This window comes from Schistocerca cancellata, chromosome 2 (genome assembly GCF_023864275.1).
Source record: "Schistocerca cancellata isolate TAMUIC-IGC-003103 chromosome 2, iqSchCanc2.1, whole genome shotgun sequence".
NCBI classification, from domain to species: Eukaryota; Metazoa; Arthropoda; class Insecta; order Orthoptera; family Acrididae; genus Schistocerca; species Schistocerca cancellata.
In genome coordinates, this window is record NC_064627.1 from 429,351,499 (window position 1) to 429,377,457 (window position 25,959).

General features: G+C 42.3%; 1 protein-coding gene across 1 annotated transcript in view; it reads left to right on the plus strand.

The window, feature by feature from the left end:
• LOC126161902 (uncharacterized) overlaps positions 1-25,959 on the plus strand; it is a 66,084-nt gene that overhangs the window by 28,284 nt on the left and 11,841 nt on the right. The gene's annotated exons all lie outside the window — the stretch shown is intronic.

Genomic DNA, 25,959 nt, shown 5'->3' on the forward strand with positions numbered 1-25,959 from the left:
AATATTGAGCTTTGCTGTCTATAGAGCTGTCCATAATTGCAGAGGTGTTGCTGTTGCAGGATTTTGTGCACGAAATGATCTCTCGATTATGTCCCGTAAATATTTGATGGGATTCATGACGGGCGATCTGAGTGGCAAAATCATCTGCTCGAACTGTCCAGAATGTTCTTCAAACCAATCACAAACGTGTGGCCCGCTGACATGGCGCATTGCCATCCATGAAAATTCCATTGTCGTTTGGGAACATGAAGTCCATAAATGGTTGAAAATGGTCTCCAGGTAGACAAATATAGTCATTCCCAGTCAATGATCGGTTCGTTTGGACCAGGGGACGCAATCTGTTCCCTAAAAACAGGGCCCAAACCATTATGGAGCCACAACCAGCTTACACAGTGCCTTGTTTACAACTTTGGTCCATGGCTTTGTGGAGTCTGTGCCACGCTCAAAACATACCATCAGTTCTTACCAAGTGAAATCGGGACTCATTTGACCAGGCTGTCGTCTAGGGTCCAACCGATATGATCATGAGCGCTGGAGAGACCTGCAGGCGCTGTCACGCTATTAGCAAAGGCTCTCATGTCGGTCGTCTGCTGCTATAGCCCATTAACGCCAAAATTTGCCGCACTGCTGTAATGGATACGGTCATCGTACGTCCCACATTGATTTCTGCGGTTATTTCACGCAGTGCTGTTGTCTGTTAGCACTGACAACTCTACGCAATCGCCGCTGCTCTCTGTCGTTAAGTGAAAGCCGTTGACTACTGTGTTGTCCGTGGTGAGATGTAATCCCTGAAATTTCGTACTATCGGCACACACTTGACACAATGGATCTCGGAATACTGAATTCCCTAACGATTTCCGAAATGGAGTACCCCATGCGTCTAGCCCCAACTAACATTCTGCGTTGAAAGTTCCCGTTGTGCGACCATAATCACGTCCAAAACCTTTTCAAATGAATCATCTGAGTGCAAATGTTATCTCCACTAAGTACTGCCCTTTTACACCTTGTGTACACAATACTACAGTCATCCGTATATGTGCATATCACTATCCTATGACATTTGTCACGTCAGTGTAATACCAACTCAGGAATTCATGTATGGGATATGAGTTGTCAAGTACAAATGATTTTATTTTGTACAACTTCGTAACACACAATGGAGGTGGCCAAACGTCTGTATTGCTGCATACTTTGCTACTTTCTGGGCAAGAGTAAGAATAAGATTAAATATAGTGGAGAATTTTTTTGTTCCTAGTGTTATACTAATGAATATTACTATTATATTGAAATTTCACAGCAAAAATCATAAGAGAGCAAATGCACCGCGAAACTGTAGTTGATATGCCTATATCTTTAAACGGCTGCCTACATGACGTTCGCAAATGATCAACTGATATTATTCTCACAGCAAGTTTATGTACAATGAATAATTTGTATGTCTACGGAATTGCACCAGCAAATTATTCCTTATGGCCTCACTGAATGGAAGTATGCAAAATAACCTAATTTTCTAATTCCTTCATCACCAAAATCAACAATTACAAGTGCAGAACATTTTGGTGAACTCAAGCATTTGAGAAGATCTAGACTATGGGATTTCCAATTAAAGTTGGGATCAATAATCAGTTTTATATATATTCCCTTTTCCAAGGATGTATTGGCACTGATGACTATACACTCGCTGACAAAATTACTGAAGCATCCAGGAGGGGAGGAAGGAACAAGACGAAACTTCATACGCTGAGATCGTAGTGACGTTATTTCAGTGATTACAGTATCGAGTCAAATTTACAAAGAACGTGGCAAGACAAGCCCACTTATCCGTATGATGTTGCACCCACTCTGATTGCTGATTCAGTTGGGAAGGATGTCATTAACCCGCTGCATCCTCTCCTGAGGCAGTTTGAAGCACAACTGTTGTAATTAGTCCTTATAATCGTGGATACTTGCATTGTGATTGTGACGGATGGGCGTTGATGACCACGCTGTTTAGCGCCCGAAAACCTCAAACCACACACACACACACATTGTGACGGAGTTCATGTCAGAAATGGTCCCACATGTGTTATGTCAGGGCAGCTCTGAGGATCTTCCTGGCCCTGGGAGTACCTCAACATCATGCAGGCAGTTCCTTCAGACACGTGTCATGTAAGGACGAGCATTCTCACGTTGGAAAATGGCAACACGAAACAGTCACCTGAGAGGTAACAATTGAAGACACACGATGTTCGTGACGTACGAACTCCCTCAGTCACTACAGTGACCTAAAGTCGTAAGTAACGGCTCCACACACCATGATGCCAAGATTAAAAGTGTTGTGCCTCTCAAAAACATTAGAAGTATGGCGCCTCACCCTAAGTCGCCGCCACACTCGCCAACAATGACCATATGGGTAGTGTAGAACCGTAATTCATTGATGAACATAATGCAATGTCATTCATCAGCAGACCTTGCTCCCTAGTTGCAGCACCACTCCAAACGCAATCTCCTTTTGGACTGTAGTACATCTACATCTACATCTACATCCATACTCCGCAAGCCACCTGACGGTGTGTGGCGGAGGGTACCTTGAGTACCTCTATCGGTTCTCCCAACTATTCGCCCGCATCTCGTGGTCGTGCGGTAGCGTTCTCGCTTCCCACGCCCGGGTTCCCGGGTTCGATTCCCGGCGGGGTCAAGGATTTTCTCTGCCTCGTGATGGCTGCGTGTTGTGTGCTGTCCTTAGGTTAGTTAGGTTTAAGTAGTTCTAAGTTCTAGGGGACTTATGACCACAGCAGTTGAGTCCCATAGTGCTCAGAGCCATTTGAACCATTTTTTTTTTCTCCCTTCTATTCCAGTCTCGTATTGTTCGTGTACCCTAGTCCTTCTGCTGCTAGTCTTTGACAGATGTTGTGAGATAACACAAAATGTTGCAGAGCATCCATTACTTGTTCTTGGATGGCAGGGCAGTTGTGGAGGGATTACAATGTGCTTGGCGCGCACAGAAAGTAATCGACCAGAAAGTTGACAACGATTATGCCTGCCCTCACGTTCCCATTCAGTTGAACATTGGGCCACTAACACAACCAATGTCCCACAAATCTGGATATTATACGATTCAACTAGCCAGCCAGATGGAAACCCACAATGAGGACCCTTTCAAACTCTGTAGGGTGCTGATAACGCCATCTCACATGAGTAGATCGCATCTCCGTGTCATTTACAGTGATCACTCCCCGTATGCACCCTACGAGGCCAAGGAATAACATAACACACGAGCAACGTTAATGCATTCTGGTAGTCATTCTTCTACCTGTCTCAAAGAACTGCAACTGTTAATCATTTACATATCTACTGGTGGCGTGTATATGGACGAAGTTAAAATTACACTCAAATCCGACCATTTCTTCCAGGTGATTCACTTTTTTTGTCAAGCGGGTGTTTTTCCTAAGTCAAATGATATGCCATTTACCAAGAACCGATAAATAATAATTCAAAATTTTTCATTTACTGCTCATTCTGTTGTCAAATCTCAACTTGCTTCATTATGAGCTTGCATCCTTGAAACCCACCTGGGCATTCTACACACACACACACACACACACACACACACACACACACGTACGTTCAGTGTTTCTACACTTTCAAAAAGAATGAAAGTAGCACACAAACGCCTGCTTCAGAACTTACATTTGCGTGTCATAAGTAATCCCGTTCGCGACTGGACGTCGAACTTGTTGCTGAAGGGAACATAATGTGATATTTTAATGTAGTCTTGCAGATACACGAGTTCACAGTACGCGTGAGAGGCGTGATAGTCGCTAGTGTTGTTGTTTATTTATGAGGATAGCGTTAGCTGCTATCTGACTTCCCACAGGCGACACGATCGTCTAGAATAAAAATTTACCAATCAAAATTGTAGTCATCAACTCTCAGAAAGACCTTGATGAATTATCCGATTGGTGCCAAGATTGGCAACTAGCTCCTGTCATAGAGAAACGTAAAGTTGGGAACTTTACAAATTGTGAAACTGTAGTTGCCTTGTAGCAGGCGATTAAGGAGTTTAGTTGCAGTCAACCTTCTCACAAAAATATCTGGAAGAAACGAAATGTGGTGATGTGAAGTGTAATGGTCGCATAATATCAGCTGTCGGTAAAGCAAATGGCTATAATTGGAAGCAGCCACAGTTTGCCTGCAAAAAGACTTCGGTTGCAGACCACTTTGATGGATTATACTATAACACCGAAGCAACCTACATCTCCAGAATGAGATTTTCACTCTGCAGCGGAGTGTGCGCTGATATGAAACTTCCTGGCAGATTAAAACTGTGTGCCCGACCGAGACTCGAACTCGGGACCTTTGCCTTTCGCGGGCAAGTGCTCTACCAACTGAGCTACCGAAGCACGACTCACGTCCGGTACTCACAGCTTTACTTCTGCCAGTACCTCGCCTCCTACCTTCCAAACTTTACAGAAGCTCTCCTGCTCCTGGTTCGCAGGAGAGCTTCTGTAAAGTTTGGAAGGTAGGAGGCGAGGTACTGGCAGAAGTAAAGCTGTGAGTACCGGACGTGAGTCGTGCTTCGGTAGCTCAGTTGGTAGAGCACTTGCCCGCGAAAGGCAAAGGTCCCGAGTTCGAGTCTCGGTCGGGCACACAGTTTTAAACTGCCAGGAAGTTTCAACCTACATCTCGTTTGCCTAACAGGAGAAATCGAGCTTAAGCTTATACAGAGATGACAGCACGAATGAATATAATTTCTTTGACTCGCCAGAGAGCGTAACAAACAGATTCCAGATGACAATGGAGCATGTTGTTCGATTTTATACATGGAGGTAAGAATAAGGGGAGATGGCGCTACGTATCCCAGCCGTACTACGTTTTGAAGCCATGGGGGCGTGGCTCGCTGCCATGACACTCTGACCAAAACATTGCCAGTGTGCTATAGCGCTGCGTGTATTACAGTCGCTAATTGCACCATATACGCATGTAACGTCATCAGATTGGTTGTTTCGAAGTTTTTGTTTAAAATAAAATCTCGTAAAGGCGAAATTCCGCATTTCTTCTGATTAAAAATAGTTTTTAATGTAACATTACGAATAGCTAGCCTTCAATGTAAACGATACAATTTTGTTAATTCAGGAATAAACGTGTATCACAAACTAAATAATAGAAACAGAAAACTAAGTTAGCTATACCCTCCCTCCAAAGCCCCATAAATACATCTTGTTTGTAATATGTACTGGGACATTTCAGTTACGTTACACTACTGGGAAACACTGTTCATTACCACCAATATTTACTGAAATACGGTACATAGAATGGCAAATCTACACAGTGTCCTGTTTAGGCCTATACTTTACGCCAGTTAATGTAGTGTAAGCTTTTAATTTGGTACATGATGAAGACAAAGTGAGTTACTCAACACTTCGGTTATCGACGATACGTACGTATTATACTGAAACGTGAACTTGAAAACTAAGAATTTAATTCTTTGAATTAACATACCTTTTGCAAATGTTTTGGGTGTGTAGGGAAAACTGATGGTACAGCATTTTCTCGGAGCCTTACTGTTGAAAGGGAAGTTCGGTCTATGTCCTCTTCTCGGAAATGCTGAGAACATATAGTGCTCCATTTAGACGCACGCCAATTCTTCCTCCTCACGGCATTCTCCCACAGAGCTTTCCGACTTTCATTTTTAGGAAATCTAAAATCATACAGGAGAAAAACACGCTATAGTACAAGTACCGATGTAGCACTCGTTCATTCACAATGAAGTTGTAAAATCACACTTAACGAGACAACTTACACATGAAATGTTATTCCCTTCGATTTCGCATTACAATCAGAACGATTCGTACATCCGAACACGACACAAGTCACCATAATAGCGCAAAATCCTTCCAAAAGCGAGCGACAAGCCTATGCACACAAGCTTACAGCAGCAATGTTTTGGTAGGATTGAGATGGCTACCATCGGCTTCACATAGCTTCACAGCTGTGACGTCACGGTGTCTCCCTCTATTCTTACCTCCATGATTTCATACATGTTAGAATGTGACCATACTTCATCGGAATAAATTCTTAACACACTTGAGGATAACTGCTAAGTCACAACTGAATGTGTAAATAAAAGTACAATGCAATTGAGAACTAGACAATCTGATTTAAATAAAAATACTGAAATCCCCATCTGTCCATAGACCATATATAACATAGACCGCACATGTCCCCATTCTGCCACGTTAACGCTTGAAACCAACATCTGTTACGTGACTCGAGGCAGAAAGCTGAGTTCCTGTCATTACGTCCTGTGTGAAGTGGAGCTGACAGTTACAGTTTCCCTCATTTATAGCTAAAATCAAGCATTGATTTTGACAATTCGACGAACTGTAGTACGAAATCTTACGTATGTAGTAGTGCAGTTAACCAAATTTCTCTGAAATTCCTGATAAAAAAGCAGTGGTGATCATTTTTACATGTGGTCAAGTTGAGACGTATTGACAGTTATTTTAAAAAGCGACAGAATGACTGTTCTTTTGTGAATACTTTTCTTTCGCGGTGAATTCTTGTAGTTCACCACTTCCACGGGAGTAGAAGACAAAATAATAATTTCGAACGCAGCATTAGTTTTCTAGCGATTCCACAATGAAATGATTCAGTAACCTCTGTAAGAAAGGAAATTCGTTTACGTACATAATGTCAGGTAATTACACAAAATAAGCACATATGCTTTCTGACTTTTGCTTAATCCAGTACACATACCGAAACGGTATCAAGATAGGAAGCGTAATATATTACAAAACGTTGATTATACTGGTGTAGTGAGTTAGATATTATCGATATGTCATCTCACAAGCTTAGTCACTCATCAAGTTTTACATCCAAGGACCAACATCCTTCCTAACTTTCAACTTGCGGAAATACCTCCGCAAGTATTTTAAAGTAATTCACTTAAACAACTGAGAGTTTCGTCACATTACCTAATCTGTAGGATACAAAAAAGACTTATCTGAGCATATGTGAAGGTCTTTACTTCTGCATCTAGTAAAAAGCACAACATTTGATCTGTAACATGGAAAAAATATCATAAATTGTGCACTCTAAATGAGTAATGACATACTCGGCTCCGTGTCTCGAGTCACTTGAGTTAGATATTGGTTTCAGTAAAATGACGTAATGCGCAGTCTACGCTATCTATGGCCTATGTATCTGTCAGACACTTGAAGAAACAGCCGAGCGACCGCTATGGTCGCAGGTTCGAATCCTTCCTCGGGCATGGATGTGTGTGATGTCCTTGGGTTAGTTAGGTTTAAGCATTTCTAAGTTCCAGGCGACTGGTGACCTCAGATATAAAGTCCCATAGTGCTTAGAGCCATTTGAACCAAACAACCGAGCAAATAGGCGCAGTGGTCAGCATAATGTACTCGCATTCAGGAGGACGACTGTTGCGATCTACGTCCGGCCAACCTGATTTAGGTTTTCCTTGATTCGCCTAAATCGTTCCAGGCAAATGCCGAGATAGTATCTTTGAAAGGACACGGCTGATTTCCATCCCCACCCTTGAAACATTCCGAGCGTGTGCTCCGTCTCTAATGACTTCGTTGTCGATTGGACGCTAATCCCTAATCTTTCTTCCTCGAAGAAGAAAGATTAATATCGCGTGGTAATATTACAAGAATATTTTCTTGCTCACTACATATAATTCAAGTAGATATCACGAAGATAACGTAACGTAACATAACATAACAGATGCCAAAGGTCCATAAGTTATTATTGATACCATCTAAATTGGAAAAAAACCTTGATTTGTCGTTCATTAAGAATATCCACATTACAATGATTTCTTGACTGTAGACCAAGATGTAGAATTGCTTCTCTTTGCATTCAAATGCTGGTGCAGTGAGCCTGGTTTAGATTTTTCAGCTGTTTAGCTAAATCACTTCACAAGCTGCGACAGTGTCGCGAATAAAACAGTGATCCATATTTAGAATACATTTCCTTTTAATTTATGTCTATGGTCACAAACTTTTCGTTTACACATTACTGGCTTCGGCCTATAATGACCATCTTCAGATCTGTGTTTTAGGACACTGTTTTTATAAAACGCAGATCTGAAGATGGTCATTATAGACCGAAACTGGTGATATGTGAACAAAACGTTTGTGACCATAGACGTAAATTAAAGGAAATTTAAATAACTTCACGCAATTCTTTCACCTCTCATTGAAAACCATGCTGGACTTACATTTATCTGCTGTGTGTTAACATCATCTGTGACTGCATTTTTCTGCAGCATATTTTTGTTTGTAACTTTTACACTAATTCCCCTCTGCCCTAGATAGTCATTACACTTACACCGCCGGCCGAAGTGGCCGTGCGGTTAAAGGCGCTGCAGTCTGGAACCGCAAGCCCGCTACGGTCGCAGGTTCGAATCCTGCCTCGGGCATGGATGTTTGTGATGTCCTTAGGTTAGTTAGGTTTAACAAGTTCTAGGGGACTAATGACCTTAGCAATTGCGTCCCATAGTGCTCAGAGCCATTTTGAACACTCACACCTTGCATAGCGGTAATAAGAACATAAGTTGTTGTAGCTAATCAGTCAAGCTCCAGAACTTTATAAAGTAAGTACATGACTTTTTTAATAAAAATATCTACACTGCTTGTTTTATTTCTTTATTTACAATCAAGTTTCTGGTACTGCCAACATCATATCCGCTGAGATTAAATTTTACCGCCATGTAATATCTTTGGTGTATATCAATGTCGCTAAGTGCAATTTTCACACTAATTGACAGTATTTCTGTGTCACTCTTCGCACAGCGTTTTGCGAATAAAGTTGTTCGGTATTTATGTGCATTGTCTGTATTGTCAAACCACATCCCAACAGGTTATGCGCCCACAACATGCGAACGGCAATACGACTTTTTTCGATTAGACAAAAACTTAAATCCATGAGCTTAAAAGAGCGGGAATTATTTACTTGGTTTCACGATGAATATGGCGCATGTGACTGCTGCATACGGAGTTCGACTAGAAGCGCTTTCAGGAGATAATTACGACACATGGAGAATACAGTCCGAAGCACTATTCATCGAAAACGACACTTGGGATACGTATCTAGAGATATATTGCAACCTGCGATGTCTACTGAAGCTAAAGTGCTCACTGCTGCAGAAGCTGCATACAGTGCATGGTCAGTGGTTAAAACTGCAGTCTACCAGAACTACGGTTGGATAATTTTGGTGCACTACATAAATGACGCAATAAATAGTAGAGTTACCAGTAGTATTGGTAACACCGGTAGGTAAAGAAACATAAAAGAATGTGTAAGACAGAAACTGGGACGTCTCATGTCTACGTAAATAAGAGCTAAAAGTCCCTCCCGGAAATAGTAAAGTGTCGCAGAAATAGTTAATGGATTCCTTTGTTGTTGTTGTAGCTTTTGTGGTGTCTCAGCTTGTCTGCATGGAAATTCTTGCCCTAACAGGAAAATGTTCAAATGCGTGTGAAATCTTATGGGACTTAACTGCTAAGGTCATCAGTCCCTAAGCTTACACACTACTTAACCTAAATTATGCTAAGGACAAACACACACACCCATGCCCGAGGGAGGACTCGAACCTCCGCCGGTACCAGCCGCACAGTCCATGACTGCAGCGCCTAGACCGCTCGGCTAATCCCGCGCGGCTCCCTAACAGGACCTGTTTACGAAAATAGTCCAAAATAACACTGAACGCATTCTTCCTGATGGTCCTAACGAGGCATCCCATGCTACCTTTCCTGGAAATCTTGACGTCCTGCTTTCAACATATGTCTCAGAAACGCTAAAAGTTCTCACCACTGAAAGTCTTCGTCATGTATGTGCACGCTATCGAAAACACCATTAATCATAAAAGCATTCTTGTTGTTTGGAAAGAGAGCACTGTCTAAGCACAGACGGGAAAATCAGAACAATTATGCAAACAGCATTCGAAGCACTGTTCTGCAGAAGAGAAAAATTGCTGGAATTTTCGATGTCCTACAGCTTTTGGTCTGGAGATGTCCTAATGCCACAATAGCGGATGAGGGACAGCATCCCGCCAGAGATGGATGGTCTGCTTCAACTTGTCTTGAAACATTTGAACAAAGATGAAGACATCACGTTACTCTCAGAACTTTCCATAGACACCTTGGCCCTATTTTTTTCGAACCAGTTCGGAGAGGTTCCTATGACCCAGCACAAACGATGTCTTGCGAATCAATGGAATATTCTGTTTGGCTCTTACTGAATTTACCCATCAAATTACTGATGCTGCCGGTGTAGAAGCACTGTCCGCCCTTTTTTCCTGCAGACGAGACTTTCAGTGTCAAAACTATTTTGTACAGATTGCCATATTGCACTGGCAGTTAAACCTTGCGAAAGAGGTCTACAGATCATGAAATAAAGGGAGACACTTCGTCAATTACACTGCTCTGTCACTGACGACGGAAGCTTGAATAATTCAGTATGAGACTGATCTCCAATCCTGCTATATATCACAACATACTGTGTTGATGTAGTAAAGACGCAATTCATATCCTGCACCATACAAAATCATCACTTCTGCATCCTGCATATAGGTAGCGACCACCAGACACTCGTAAGTATACTGCGAAGAGAGATAGGATAAGCACATGGATCGTATATAGTCCTCGCAGCACCAGATATTTCCTACAAGGTCGGTAGGTCATCCACTGCAGCCGACGGTCACAAGTCATCTGCCCCCGCACACATACTGCCCTGATGTGTCACCAGAGCACCCTCAGTAGAATGAGACCACTCTCTGAACTGCTGTATAAAGGCTGGGTCAGTTTCCCTTGGCACAAAGGCGTTACTGTTTCTGACCCTGACCTGCTTGCTTTCTTGCTTTCTACACCTATTTCCAGATTCCAGGATTACAAAAACACATTTATTTTCACATGTTTTGCCAGAATATCATACCATCTGCGCGATACTTCTCGAAATCAAGCACATAGCAGTATGCTACTGGTCACTTGCACAGTATAGTTCCAACGATGCAGACTGGAAATTATTTCTCTGGAAAGCCAAAACTTTAGCGAGGTGCAGCACTGGGTAACTAGGAACCTATCCCATCTGTGAAGATCTTTACATGAAAACTCAAAAGAATAGAGGAAACTGATATTTCCATTCACGAATACCGACGTTGGTGATGTAACAGATTCCAAATCATTCCTATAATTTACAAAATCAACTAAGGTGTTTCTCATGTCTAGAGAACCAGCAAACATGACGTTACACTCTTTTTCCACCTGCTAGGTGCATACATCACAAGCAATGTTCTCTCAACCAAATAAAGGTGGGAAATGTGCAGAAGCAGTCAATCAGACAATTTACATGGGAAGGAAAATTGTCCTGTGCAAACACACATCCATATTGAATGTTCTCAAATTTCCATAGAGAACACATGTGTCCAACACATAGTGAGTACTGATTCACCATTCAGCCGTCTAGAGGGCGACAGGGTTAAGTCAGCTAGATTCCTGTACCCCAACCGGTCTTTCCATTCGGATGGCTCCTACCGTTAGCTGGAAACATGAATCATTCTCGCCACAGTCTACCGCCATCACGTACTCCCCGCACACCAGACAGAATCGTCCTAGGAAACCAGCCACATATATTTTATCACTGTAGTTACAATTAAATATTACGATCTCAGTCTATATTGGACAACATTCAACAATGAGCGAGGTATCGGAAATAACCCCTGCTGATGGCAGTAGCTCTGTAAATAGAAATATATATATCATTCTTATCAATAGACATACTTTTCCAAGTAAAAAAAATTCTTTCATTCTCTTTGCAGCTACCACAGTATTCCACATCAAATCCATACCTTCCTTATGACTGGTCATAGTCTTTTCTTTGCACATGATGGCACACACACACACACACACACACACACACACACACACACACACACACATGCTTTATAAAATACTTCGTCGGTAACTGACACACACACGCATGCTTTATAAAATACTTCGTCGGTAACTGATTGCAAGGCAATAAGAAACAATACTGACCGAAAATCAGCGATGGGTAGACATACGTCATAAGTTTTTCTTGTGAGTGGTACCATAGTGTCTTAGAAAGGGAAACATAATGGTCTTATAAGCCGCCAGATGTTAAAAACTACTATGTTACTGTCACAAGCGGTCTTGGTGCTACAAGTGCTCACAAGTATCACTAACGATACCCATGACAAAAACTATACAAGCCTTATAAATCGAGATATGGCATTATCTCCTAATGAAGAGGTTTCTCCAGAAAAATACCGCGACACTGAATACAGACGGTGATCGCCAAAGTATATATCAACAGACCAACAGTGCAGTTACACATCGCTGACGGTGTAAGCTCGTAATAAAATAATCGAATTTAGAAAGTGATTTGGCTAAGGAACGCGGTGAGAAGTTGATATTTGCAACTCCCTCACGGCACCGCTAGATATTTCTCCAGTATTTGTATCACATTTTGTCTCCACGTCAGAGGATCTGCAATACATCCACTGGGTTGTATGTGATGGTTGATTGAGAATGACCACATACAGTAGACAGTGTGCTGATTGAGGTTGTAAGGAATGTACACTAGCTTTTTCAGATCTCTAGTGCTACACTTTCCGGTAGAAATGCTGTCTGTGATTTGGAATCAAGTCTTCCATTCATCCACATACCTGCATTGGATCCTATGGAAAAGTCTTTTAATGATTACAGCCACTAGTGGATCAGTTTCTGGCACTATCATGTCTCGAAACGAGTCACCTTTTTCGAACCTATCTGCTACAGTAAAATTGTAGATAGTCCCTATGCACCTTGCTACTGCCCCTCAGACTCTGCACTGCCATCCCTGCAGTTCTGTGCATGTGATCATTCCAGTTTAAGTCGGAGCTGAGCAGAAGTCGGAGAAAGCTATATCAACCACATTCTGCAGTCCATGTAGAAACAGGCTAAGCTGAGTTAGTCAACAGCACCATGTTTTGACCATTTGATGGAAATGGGAACATGTTGTCGTAGGTCTGCCAACTGTGCACGATGTGTAGCTTAGGCGCCAAATGAAGCCCGCACCTGGAGCACAAGGTAGTGTAAAGACAGGACAAACAATTATGGTGGTGTTTCTTATCGGGAAAACTAGGAAGCCTCAATATCATACAGGTACTGCAGTCCGAAACAGATTCACATCCCTCAGGGTACATTCACGTCTACCATCCCAACATGCTATCATCGTTATTCTGTACCATCCAACAGAGAAAAATTACGAACTATAAAAGCTCCGCTAACTTCATCCAATAGAGAACTTGATAAGGTTTTTACCGCACCTCTGTCCGCAGCTCGTGGTCGTGCGGTAGCGCTCTCGCTTCCCGCGCCCGGGTTTTTTTCAGTATTTGTACTATACTGTCTAGGAGATAAGCTTTACTTAGTGGAAAGTGCCAACTACTCATAATTACTATTATTATTTTTAAATGATTTCCTTTACTTTGTGCCTATAACATTCTATCGTTTACTCACACTCTCCTTTCTGCTTCTCTTATATAATATGACAAAATTTTCTCTCTTCTTCAATTTAGGTATAATCTGTAGTATATGTAAAAAATTTTCTTCCACTTCTGCTCCATCTATCATGGTGATGTTTCCCTCATACTGTCCCACCTAACAGTGTAAACCAGAGGAAGAGATCAAACCAGAATACACAATGTGCCTGTGGCATCACAAGTGCATCACATACAGAAACATAAACTCAAAATCAACGCATCGATGCTAAATATAAACTGTTATGCCTGTCCTGCAATGTCTACCCCCCCCCCCCCCAAAAAAAGGTGACAAATGGCCATGTAAAAGAGTTTAAGGAACAAAAATAAGAGAAAAACGAAAAAGGAAAATATAAAAACGAAAAACTATAAAATGACAGTAATATTAACCAACACTAGGAATATAACAGGTTAATAGAATAAAATTTCTTTTTTTTTTTAAATGTATCGTTGGTTCCCGGGTTCGATTCCCGGCGGGGTCAGGGATTTTCTCTGCTTCGTGATGACTGGGTGTTGTGTGCTGTCCTTAGGCTAGTTAGGTTTAAGTAGTTCGAAGTTCTAGGGGACTGATGACCATAGATGTTAAGTCCCATAGTGCTCAGAGCCATTTGAACCTTTTTTTTTACCGCACCTCTTTCTCTCTCTCTCTCTCTCTTCCGATATATCAGAAACAAGCACCGTCTGCATGCCAGCATCGAGCACATGCGGCAATGCTATTAAATATACAGGTATCGATCCATTGGAGCAGGCAGCCAGTAATCGAAGTCGCTTGCACAGACCGGTTAAGGTGTCAACGGCCGTACGCTAGGAGGAGGAGGATGACCATACCCCACAGACTATACCGTCAGTCCACTGTTTCGGTGATAGCCATCCCCAGAAGCTGTTGCCCCTCCACCAAGACTCTTTCTTCACCTCAAACAAGCGATGTCAGTCAATCATTATGTGGTAATCAACAGCGTACCAGTGGATGGATAGGATGGAAACGACATCGTCGATGTACTGTAATAATAAGCATCACAGTTGATAGTGCGAACAATTTTAGCAATTTTACAGTAATTTCAACACCGACCAATGACGCGACAGCATGCTTCCCAGTTTCAGTATCATTGCTAAACTGCCCCTTCTTTTACTTTGCGAATACCACTGCGAATGTAGATAGATGACTGTGCAGTACGTCCATTCATTGTTAATTCTCGAACATATATATCATCATAGTACAGCAGACAGCGATCAACATATTTCTAACACGTCGAGCATAGTGCGTAATGTACGATCTTTCTCTATGTGGATGGGAGTCACAGGGCATTCTCCCAATCTTAGGATGGTGTCTGAAAGATCCCCTCGCTCTGTCTTGGACCAACACGCCCTGCAGCACCGTTACTAATTTAACCTGCAGCTGATCAGAAGTAGACCATTACATTCCATGTCTCGTGATTAATAAGGATCTTGCAGAGTCCGTACCCATCCAAGTGCACAAGATTTCTCCAGATGCGCCGACGTCGAGGGGTATCGGTGTATAGTAGTAGATTTGAAAGTATTGTCATGTAATAGGACACCATTAAGAAGAACAAGAATGGGTGGTTTTTTATGCACGATGGAGCTCCAGATGGATGGAGTTCGAAGCATTTTACGTAAATCACCTACGCTGTATACTAAGTTTTATGTATACTGTTTACACTGCATCTCTAAGTATATTTTTAAGGTCTTGCCAAAGAACTTGATCTTTAATTGTATACACAGAACCATACCAGTATATTACACATATTAAATTCCTACTAAATTACAATGAACCATGAAATTTTAGAGATATTTGGTGATGCGAACGTAATTCATCGGCAGTCAGTGTTAAGGCCAATCGTTTCAAAAGTAAAGCATACAAAATTTTTGAAAAGAGAGTCAAACGTTCTGTGTAATGATTTGTCTAAAAGTATGAAATAAAAAAAGAAATTGGGACGTTTGGTGCACCTCATTTTCTGTTCATAATTTCGAGCATCATTCAAAGGCACGTAGAACGTTTCTCTGATCTACTTATTTCCTTTGCACAAATCATTTCATAATATATTTGACTGATTTCTTTCATTTTTATTTTCAAGTATTATTCAGAAAGAATGATCTTACGGACTCCTCGTTTGCCTTCCTAACATACTTGATACGAAGGAAGCCTTTTTGACATTTAAATACCGCACCAATGTATCTTTTTGTGTGCAAAAGCCGCGCGGGATTCACCGAGCGGTCTGAGGCGCTGCAGTCATGGACTGTGCGGCTGATCCCAGCGGAGGTTCGAGTCCTCCCTCGGGCATGGATGTGTGTGTGTTTGTCCTTAGGATAATTTAGGTTAAGTAGTGTGTAAGCTTAGGGATTGATGACCTTAGCAGTTAAGTCCCATAAGATTTCACATACATTTGAACATTTTTTTGTGTGCAAAATAGCTAGGCCTCGAACAGATGAAATTTTTGACACTTCATTTACATAGCTTGGCAGCAGCTTTTCGTGAAATATTTCAATGTTTCCTCAACTCATTAATTAAGGTTTCGTTAATTACCCTGATTACGTTTATGCAGTTAAATATTTTCATGAAAAACTACACCTCACGTTGGTCACTTTGATACCTCGTATACCTTTTTCTCTTCCTTTGTTTAGCTACGAAAATTCGGAAAAACCTCATGGTGTAATTTATAAGAAATCTTGTTTTCGCTCTGCTCACGCGTTTACAAAAACGTATCGAGTGTTAATCATACGATAAAATAATCCTTTCTGCGTGCTGTCATTTACAAAAATCGTCGTTTCGTTATCTTAAACCGTTTATGAGATACGACGATTTGTACGACTACTTGGTTCTCGAAGCGTAGGAAAGCTTCGGACGCTCCGCGAGCGACCCGTCCGTGGATATAACAATCAATATCTCAAGAATGAAAAGAGATATCATTCCGGTCTCAACTTTAAATACAATTTAGATATATTGGTTACATTCCATACGCAATAACGTATGGCCTTAACGGAATGTGATTTTACCTCTGCAAAATTCTTCAAATTTAGTGCAGTCATGTACTCAATTTCGTGCGGCACAGTCACTATGACGAATAACGAAAACAAAAATCAGACCTTTATCGTTTAAAGACAGTAAGCTATAAGATGCAGAAGAGTCAATTTTTTTTCCGAACAGTTTTTTTTTATCGGATGATAAGTACACTCCTGGAAATGGAAAAAAGAACACATTGACACCGGTGTGTCAGACCCACCATACTTGCTCCGGACACTGCGAGAGGGCTGTACAAGCAATGATCACACGCACGGCACAGCGGACACACCAGGCACCGCGGTGTTGGCCGTCGAATGGCGCTAGCTGCGCAGCATTTGTGCACCGCCGCCGTCAGTGTCAGCCAGTTTGCCGTGGCATACGGAGCTCCATCGCAGTCTTTAACACTGGTAGCATGCCGCGACAGCGTGGACGTGAACCGTATGTGCAGTTGACGGACTTTGAGCGAGGGCGTATAGTGGGCATGCGGGAGGCCGGGTGGACGTACCGCCGAATTGCTCAACACGTGGGGCGTGAGGTCTCCACAGTACATCGATGTTGTCGCCAGTGGTCGGCGGAAGGTGCACGTGCCCGTCGACCTGGGACCGGACCGCAGCGACGCACGGATGCACGCCAAGACCGTAGGATCCTACGCAGTGCCGTAGGGGACCGCACCGCCACTTCCCAGCAAATTAGGGACACTGTTGCTCCTGGGGTATCGGCGAGGACCATTCGCAACCGTCTCCATGAAGCTGGGCTACGGTCCCGCACACCGTTAGGCCGTCTTCCGCACACGCCCCAACATCGTGCAGCCCGCCTCCAGTGGTGTCGCGACAGGCGTGAATGGAGGGACGAATGGAGACGTGTCGTCTTCAGCGATGAGAGTCGCTTCTGCCTTGGTGCCAGTGATGGTCGTATGCGTGTTTGGCGCCGTGCAGGTGAGCGCCACAATCAGGACTGCATACGACCGAGGCACACAGGGCCAACACCCGGCATCATGGTGTGGGGAGCGATCTCCTACACTGGCCGTACACCACTGGTGATCGTCGAGGGGACACTGAATAGTGCACGGTACATCCAAACCGTCATCTAACCCATCGTTCTACCATTCCTAGACCGGCAAGGGAACTTGCTGTTCCAACAGGACAATGCACGTCCGCATGTATCCCGTGCCACCCAACGTGCTCTAGAAGGTGTAAGTCAACTACCCTGGCCAGCAAGATCTCCGGATCTGTCCCCCATTGAGCATGTTTGGGACTGGATGAAGCGTCGTCTCACGCGGTCTGCACGTCCAGCACGAACGCTGGTCCAACTGAGGCGCCAGGTGGAAATGGCATGGCAAGCCGTTCCACAGGACTACATCCAGCATCTCTACGATCGTCTCCATGGGAGAATAGCAGCCTGCATTGCTGCGAAAGGTGGATATACACTGTACTAGTGCCGACATTGTGCATGCTCTGTTGCCTGTGTCTATGTGCCTGTGGTTCTGTCAGTGTGATCATGTGATGTATCTGACCCCAGGAATGTGTCAATAAAGTTTCTCCTTCCTGGGACAATGAATTCACGGTGTTCTTATTTCAATTTCCAGGAGTGTATTTCATAGTTGCCGTCGCATCCACTCCACTGCTTCGCGAGAAGACACGTGGCTGTCGCTCTCTTTCGCGCATGCTGCAGCAGCGACAAGATACAAACACGTTTGAATTCAAATGTCGCCAGTTGCAGCGGGTGACAGGCAGCGACACAGATGTCGCTCACGTAGGACACTTCGGTAATTGGACGAGCGGTTGTATTTTGTCGCCTGAAGCTGTCAGTCGCTTCTGTCGCTTACGTAGGACGCGGCCTAACATATAAACGGTCACGACATTTCGCCTCGATTTTGTTGCCTCTTGCGTCAGCATCGCGCCAAGCGGCCAATAAGTAAAACTGTTGAATTCAGCACGATCGTGAAGGCGAAAGAGAATAGTTCCTGTTTATTTTGATTTTTACAAATGGGAGCGTAGCGTAGCGCAATAAATTGCAACGACAACAAGAAGGATATATTACATTTGTCTTTTTTTTTTTTTAGGTTTCCTAAGGAACCTGGAAGGTATACACCATCATGTTACTAAATTGTATCGTCAGGATTCGCTTGCGCCGGAGGTTCGAGTCCTCCCTCGGGCATGGGTGTGTGTGTGTTGTTCTTAGCATTAAGTTAGTGTGTAAGTCTAGCAACCGATGACCTCAGCAGTTTGGTCCCTTAGGAATTCACCCACTTTTGTACATTTTTTATTCGCTTGCAAACTACATGTATAACGATGATTGACGTTTCGTTTTAGGACGGCTGAAAAGCGGCGCCTATGCTGCTGCCAGCCCGCCCCGTATGGGGTACTGAAATACAATAAGGGAAAAAAAACGTTTTAGGAGCAGAAAATGGCTAGTGATTACCAGACAATAAGATCTTATGAAAAAGACCATGTTTACCTTGATAATAATTTCAAGTTTTGTTCGCTACACGCCGAACAAAGCCAGTTCATGAATGCAGACAATAATAAACTCGTCTGGAATGCAGTAACCACACTATTTGACATCCCAAATAAGCCACCTGAGCTGACGATGAAGAGGAAACTGCCATAAAGGTTCGACACTCCGTGTAAAGCTGTAAAATACTTCTATGACGCAGAAGCAGCCAGTTCAACTTTCCATATATCAGTACCAGGTTCATCTGAATCGTCAACACAGACCTGCTTTGACGATGAAGTGGTAGAATTAAGTGCAGTTATTCGTGGCTACAAAAAGCGTGTGATGTATCGAAATGTGCAGGTCGCTAGACTTCGTGCAAAACTATTACGGAACAAGGAAACTGCCTATCATTCTCAGTACAGATAGCAACAGCAACTGTATCAGAATTATCAAGAGAAGAAGGACAAACAAATTTTGAAGACTATAGGATCCCGGTATATAAAAAAAGACACCCTTAAGCCAGATAAGCTGTGAGATGGAAAGACTACAATAAGCTGTTTGCGCTCTTATTATTATATTACAGCACTCAGGCATACATATTTTGTCAGAATATTTTATGTTTCTCTCACTGTATACATTAAAGAGGTATGTGGAAGGCATACAAATAAAATGTGGGATAAGTGAAATGTGTTCCACCTTTTAAAGCAGAAGGTACAGCATTTCTCAGATACTGATAAACTAGTGCAAATGTCATTGGATGAAAAGTCTCTAATGGAAAATATAACATATGACAACACTTCTGACAGTTTTATTGGCTTTGAGGACTTGGGGATTACACTCACAGTATATTTCTCCCACTATGTGGCAGTTGCTTGTCCCACTTTGAATAATATAAAGATGAAGATCGTACTTGTGGCAACAGGCGACAATGACTAATAAACAGTAGGCCTACGGAACGACAAATGGTGTGTCGATCCCTTTTGCACGTAGAGGTACCTGACTGTACTTCTTACGTGTGAATCTGTGTTAATAATCCATTGATATCAACATGGTAAGCTGCAGTTCTATCCAATGTCACAAGTGTTTCTTCACGAACTTGCCACTGGATTCATGATTTTTATCCGCACTTGCGCTAATTTTAGAATCATTTTTAGAAACATCTATGTCTTCTGATATTACACGAACTCTTGGAGGCAAGAAAATATTCAAAATATTTCGTATATGATAGGAAAGAGATGCAACATAGGTTCTCCTTTCTCACCGCTTGGAGCGCTAGTGTCGCTCCAGCTGTCAAACGGTAACAACTAACAACTTTTGGGTCTAGTGCAGCAGGGGATACAACCCGTCGGCTTTGAACAATGACGTCATTCCTTAGTCATAGATCGCAATGTCTTCACTTCGAGGCATAGATAATAAAGCAGTTCTGGTTCTAATAAGCACTATCATTAAAATAATTGAATGTTAATCTAAAAGCGATCGCTTGATATTCGGTACATCATTAAACGTGTGATTTAATTAACTTAATTGTTTGTTTTTTATTCGGCCGGTACTTAATATTTTTCGTAATGATATTTAGGTAATGTGGATTGTGTTTTTTGGCTTTTTTAAAAAAAAAAATCTCACAAGATAGAATAAACTGATCCTACTTTATTAAGAAATCAATAAAAAAACTAAACTAAAACATAACAGCTTTTGCTGTTATGTTTCAATTTCTATGCTTCCACAAAGACTTGCAAAAGACTAAATTAAAAAATGGGAATTTTAATTTATCAAACTTGTTTTCAAACCATTTTCCCGAAGCAGAATATTATTTATGGAATATATTATGTTCTTCACTGACAGCAAGTGGATCGAGTACATTTTTCTAGTGTGTCAGTACATTAATTTTTCATTTGTTAGTCCTCAATTTTTCATTTATTAGTCGTGTACTTTAGTTTCAAGTATTTACACAATGTTTTTTCGAATCTCGATCTGACTATAGAAGTGTTGTGAATAGCAGTGCTACTGATTACATAACTCTTTCCATAAATTGTATGAGAGAGTTATCACTATAGCTGCATAATATATTTGTCGTCGTGCGAGGTGGCGCAGTGGTTAGCTCGCTGGACTCGTTCGGAAGGACAGCGGTTCAAACCCGCTTGCGGCCATCCAGATTTAGGTATTCTGTGAATTCCCTAAATCGCTTCAAGCAAATGGTTCCTTTGAAAGGGCATGGCCGATTTCCTTCCGCATTCTTCCCTAATCCGAGCTTTATTTCTAATAACCTCATTGTCGACGGGACGTTAAACACTAATCTCCTCAACTTCTTAATGTATTTGTCCTGAACATTTAAATTAAAATGTTAATTAATATTATGGTACGTCACCCTGTTTAGAAGACAGACTTTAATCATCTCTGTAATTGCTTCATAAATGACTCAAATTCATCAGCTAGAGCCCAGCGGATACTGACTGTTTCTATGAACTTCCAATCAGTTCTGCTTCTACATAACAAGCTTCAAAACGTTGATCACTGCAAAACTGGAGGGTTTATTTTGTATTACTGCTTAATATAAATGGCAGCTCCAGCCTCAGACTCGCTTCTCAGGGTAGTTCATGGTCCCTGAATAACCATAAATTCTAACGTAAAGTTTTTGCTCAACGCAGGCAAAGTAAAGCGAAACAAAACTGGACAACTACACTTATAATTAGATGAGTCGCAGCCATAATGCAATACATTGCTGCTAACCAGCCAGGCAGCCTTATTGCAAGCTTGAATCGCATGCGAACCATTAGTTTTCCTGAGAGTAACAAGCAATCAGTGATCGATCGCTGTGATTGGGCCATACATGTGCGATCTATGAAGCGATCAGTCACCCATGTAATGGATTGCAGCGATTCATTACTCTTGTGTGGGGCCCTTAAAGTTTGACATGTTGTTTGATCGTTTAATCCTCCCACAAACGATCTAACTTTTTTGTCAAATTTGCTCTTATCTAGCCAGGTATCTGTCAAACAAGCCATTATCATTCGATTTAACCACACTTTTGAACCAAACACCATTTCTGTATGCTGTATTTTGGCACTAGTGGAAATGGCTATATATGCAGATTGTGGAAGTAGGGTACTAAGGTGTGCTAGAAACAATACTGAATAATGTCTAACATGATCATACATTAATCATTTAATACACTGAGCAAAATTACAGAGCTTTCACACAATAACAACGTAAAGAATGCATTGATTGTCTCTGTTTTTTCGCCTCCAAAGATCCTCTCCCTGGGATGTCAGGGGAGTTTCGACCTCTTGATGTTCTCACAGAGCCCCTGTGGGGTGTACAGAGCACTGTGTGCTGCATTGACAGCAAGCGATAGGCGAGATCATCAGACCAACCATGCCACGGCTCGCGCATGAGCAAGACATTGTCAGGCTGTTTCTCATTGAGGCGTTTGTTGGATGGCTACTGTACAGTGGTTGTGAGCTCATTTCAGGCCTCCAGTGTGTGTAGGTATTTGTTGTCTGTCACGGATGGGGGAGGATCATGCTTGAGAACGATGTACGTATGTTATTGCACAAGGTGTTGAGGCAGCCCTCTGAAGTGACTGTAATGTGGTCAGTGGCGATGGCCTGTGCAGGTGATGGAGACAGTAGTTCCTTGAGCAGCTGAGGAGGTGATGTTGGTGCCAGGGGAGAGGTTGTTGGCATCAGCTTAATCTGTTTGCCCGCGTTGGAACTGGGTGGTCCAATGTCCATCTTTGAGGGTCGTAGTGTGGTTGTCCTGCAGAACCAACACAGATCTGAGCCTCATAAATGACATTGTTGTTGGTATGTCGTGCACTAGTACACTGAATGTTTGTTCACCATGGGAGAGCATTTTGCAAGGTCCTGTTTATGGTGGCTGGATGTATGGTGTCATCACATATCATTACGAATTCACACTGGCAAAGGTCCTTATGAACGAAGACTTTTGGCTGCATGTTTGGTGATGGTGGCAGCATGAACATGTTCTGAATATGTGTATGAAATCAGTCCACTAATGTCAGCAGGGCAGTGTGCATTGTGGAACGTAGGCTGTACAAAGTCCACAGAAAGTGATAGGGTTTTGCCATACAGGATCTCAGCAGGTGACAAATCAATGTTATCATCATACGACACAAAGGAGCACCCATCGAAGTGCCTCAGACTATGATCCACCATGACACATCAGAGCTGCCTTTGTACTCCTATGTCATTGCTTAGCAGATGGTAAGATATGATGCACATGTGACAGAGGCCACACAGGCAACACTGGGCTGTGAAGAGCAACAACTCGAACTGCCAGCCCTGGTCCACGGTGATCTGCTCTGGGATTCTGAAGCACTTGATCCACATTTCTATAAACATGCGCACCGTCATTTCTGCTGTAATATCGCAGATGAGTACTGTCTTGGCCAATCTCGATGTTCGATCGATGGTTGAAAGCACATATTGGAAGCTCTCCAATCAAGGAAGATGTCCTACAATGTTGATAAGTATTTGTTTGAAATGTGCTTCAGTTTCGGACAGTGTCTCAGTTGTGGCAGGGCATGTCAGCCAGTTTTGCTTCATCGATAGGCTAGGCAGCCCTGTGCGGTCTTGCTTAACCCCATGCCACACAAACCTGTCCATTACCAGGTGTAGTGTTTTCTCACTCCTGGGTGGCTCAAGTTGTGTACTCTGTTGAACACTTCCCATTGCATGCTGAGTGGCTCAATGGGGCGTATTCTCCCTGGGGACACATCGCACAGCAGTAGTCATTCAGTATTCAATAATGTTTGGCGTTCAGTCTGAAGACTGGTCATCCAATCTGTCATTGGGCTGCTTTGTGGTCATAAGTTCATGGTCGTATTGTAACGAAATTGCACCAAGAGGTAATCTGCAATTCCGTTGACTGTCCCTTGAACGTAGCAGATGTCAGTAGTGTTCTGCAAAATGAGGTCGAGGTGGAGGAAATGGTACCAGCTAACTTCTTGAGGTGGGTTCTTGATTGTGTCCACAAGTGTCTTATGTTGGGTGTAAACCATAACATTGTGACCTTCTTCCTCTCAACAAGAATGTTTGATCACAGTGTAGATCACAAATAGGTCACAATCAAGGACAGACCACATAAACTGGGGAGGCGTGAGCTGCTTGGAGAAGAATCTAAGCAGCTGTCGTATGTCATCAACGATTTGCTGCAGTACAGTCGCCACTGTGGTGTTGCTAGTGTCTGTGTAAGGATGGTTCATACAGCTGGGTCAGGATCAGCAAGGGTGAAAACATTAACTAGCGATCTTTTTTGAGGTCTGGAATGCCTCTTGCTTGCTTGCCGTCCATTCGACCATTTTCTTGCTGTGTTTGTCCTTTCCAGCCAGCACATCTCTCAGTGGTGGCTATGAAGCTGCCACATTTGGTAAGTTTTGGCAATAAAGTTTAGTGTGCCAAGGAAATGACACAAGTAACTGTACATCTCCAGTAGAGGCAAGTTCTGGACCATAAGTACGCACTCCGCTGTGGGGTGGATGCCACCCGGGATGTGGCTCAGGAATATGACCTCAAGTTGTTTAAATTGGGATTTAGCTTCATGGAGGGCAGCTAAGACCAGCTCTAAATGAACAGAGTGGTCTTCGATGTTACATAGCTGCTGAAGGTGTGTAGCAGTGGGAGAGGCAGAATAAGAGCTCCTTGATGAATTGCTGCCATGTTTACAGTGCAAAGCTGTATGGCACATGCAGGTACTCAAATAGACCAAATGGGGTAATGATGACACGTTTCAGTGTTGTCTGGGTGCATTAGAATCTACAGATATACCGATTTACAGTAGATGACACTGAACACTATGGTGCCCATGAGTGTATGAGTCAAGTCTTGCATGTTAGGAATTGGGTAACTGTAATGGATTGTCTTGGAATTAAGAACCCTTTAATCAAGACAGAGTCTCATGGTACAGTCTTTTTTCAGGACAAGTGTGATGCTAAAGGCCCATGAACTGTCCGATGGTAGCACAATTCCCACTTGAAGTAGTTCATCAATAGTGTTCTTAATCATCTGCAGATCTGCTGGACAGAAGCCCACAAAAATGATCACATTTGTTTGTCAAATTTACTCTTAGCTAGCCATTGACCTGTCAAAGAAGCACGTACCAACAAACTTTGTCAATTTAACCTCACTTTTGAAGCAGACACTATTTGTATATACCGTATTTTGATACTTGTGGGAATGGCTACAAATGAAGTTAAAGCATTTCTATCATTGACTTTGGCACTGTGTTTACTGGTCCAGGGAATGGTTTCAAATAAGAGAGAAATATACACATGCAATCCTGTTAAAGGAATTGTTACATTCAAAACCTGATTATGATTACATCAACCTTCTATGAATTGACAGTGAAACAGACAAACAGAACAAGTTATTAGAAACTTATTTAGAATTATTTCACCCTCACATTAAAAAAGAAGATAAGTAGTGAACATTTGTTTTCTACCTGCCCCCTTCCCCCAGTGACAGTTCATTAAAATACTACAACATGGGAACATAATTTATAGCTTGCATCTGCCTCTGAAACAGTCATTCTCAAAGTGGGCTTTGTTTGCTGCACTGGTTCAAAATTCCATGGAAGAATCAGAGATCTTTGACTTATTTTTATTTTATAGCACTCTTCGTTGTACGTTGTGTGCAGAATATTGATTCCTTCTTAATCTCCTACTGCATAATAAATGGCTAGTAAAGATGTGTCACTTCTACCAGTCTGGTAACTGCCAGTGCTCTTTTATTTTTATCCTTGATTGTATTTTCCATAGTTGTAGAAAACTCACGATACAATGAGATAAATTGTCATGAAATTGTTTTTCAATAAACATATGTGGTGAAATGTCAACACAACCAACCTCTGCCACCTTCTCAAACTTTTCCCCATTCAAAATTTCTGTCAGATATGCTCTATGTTTTGACAGAAATGTCAAACAGCACCATACATGGTCAAATATTTT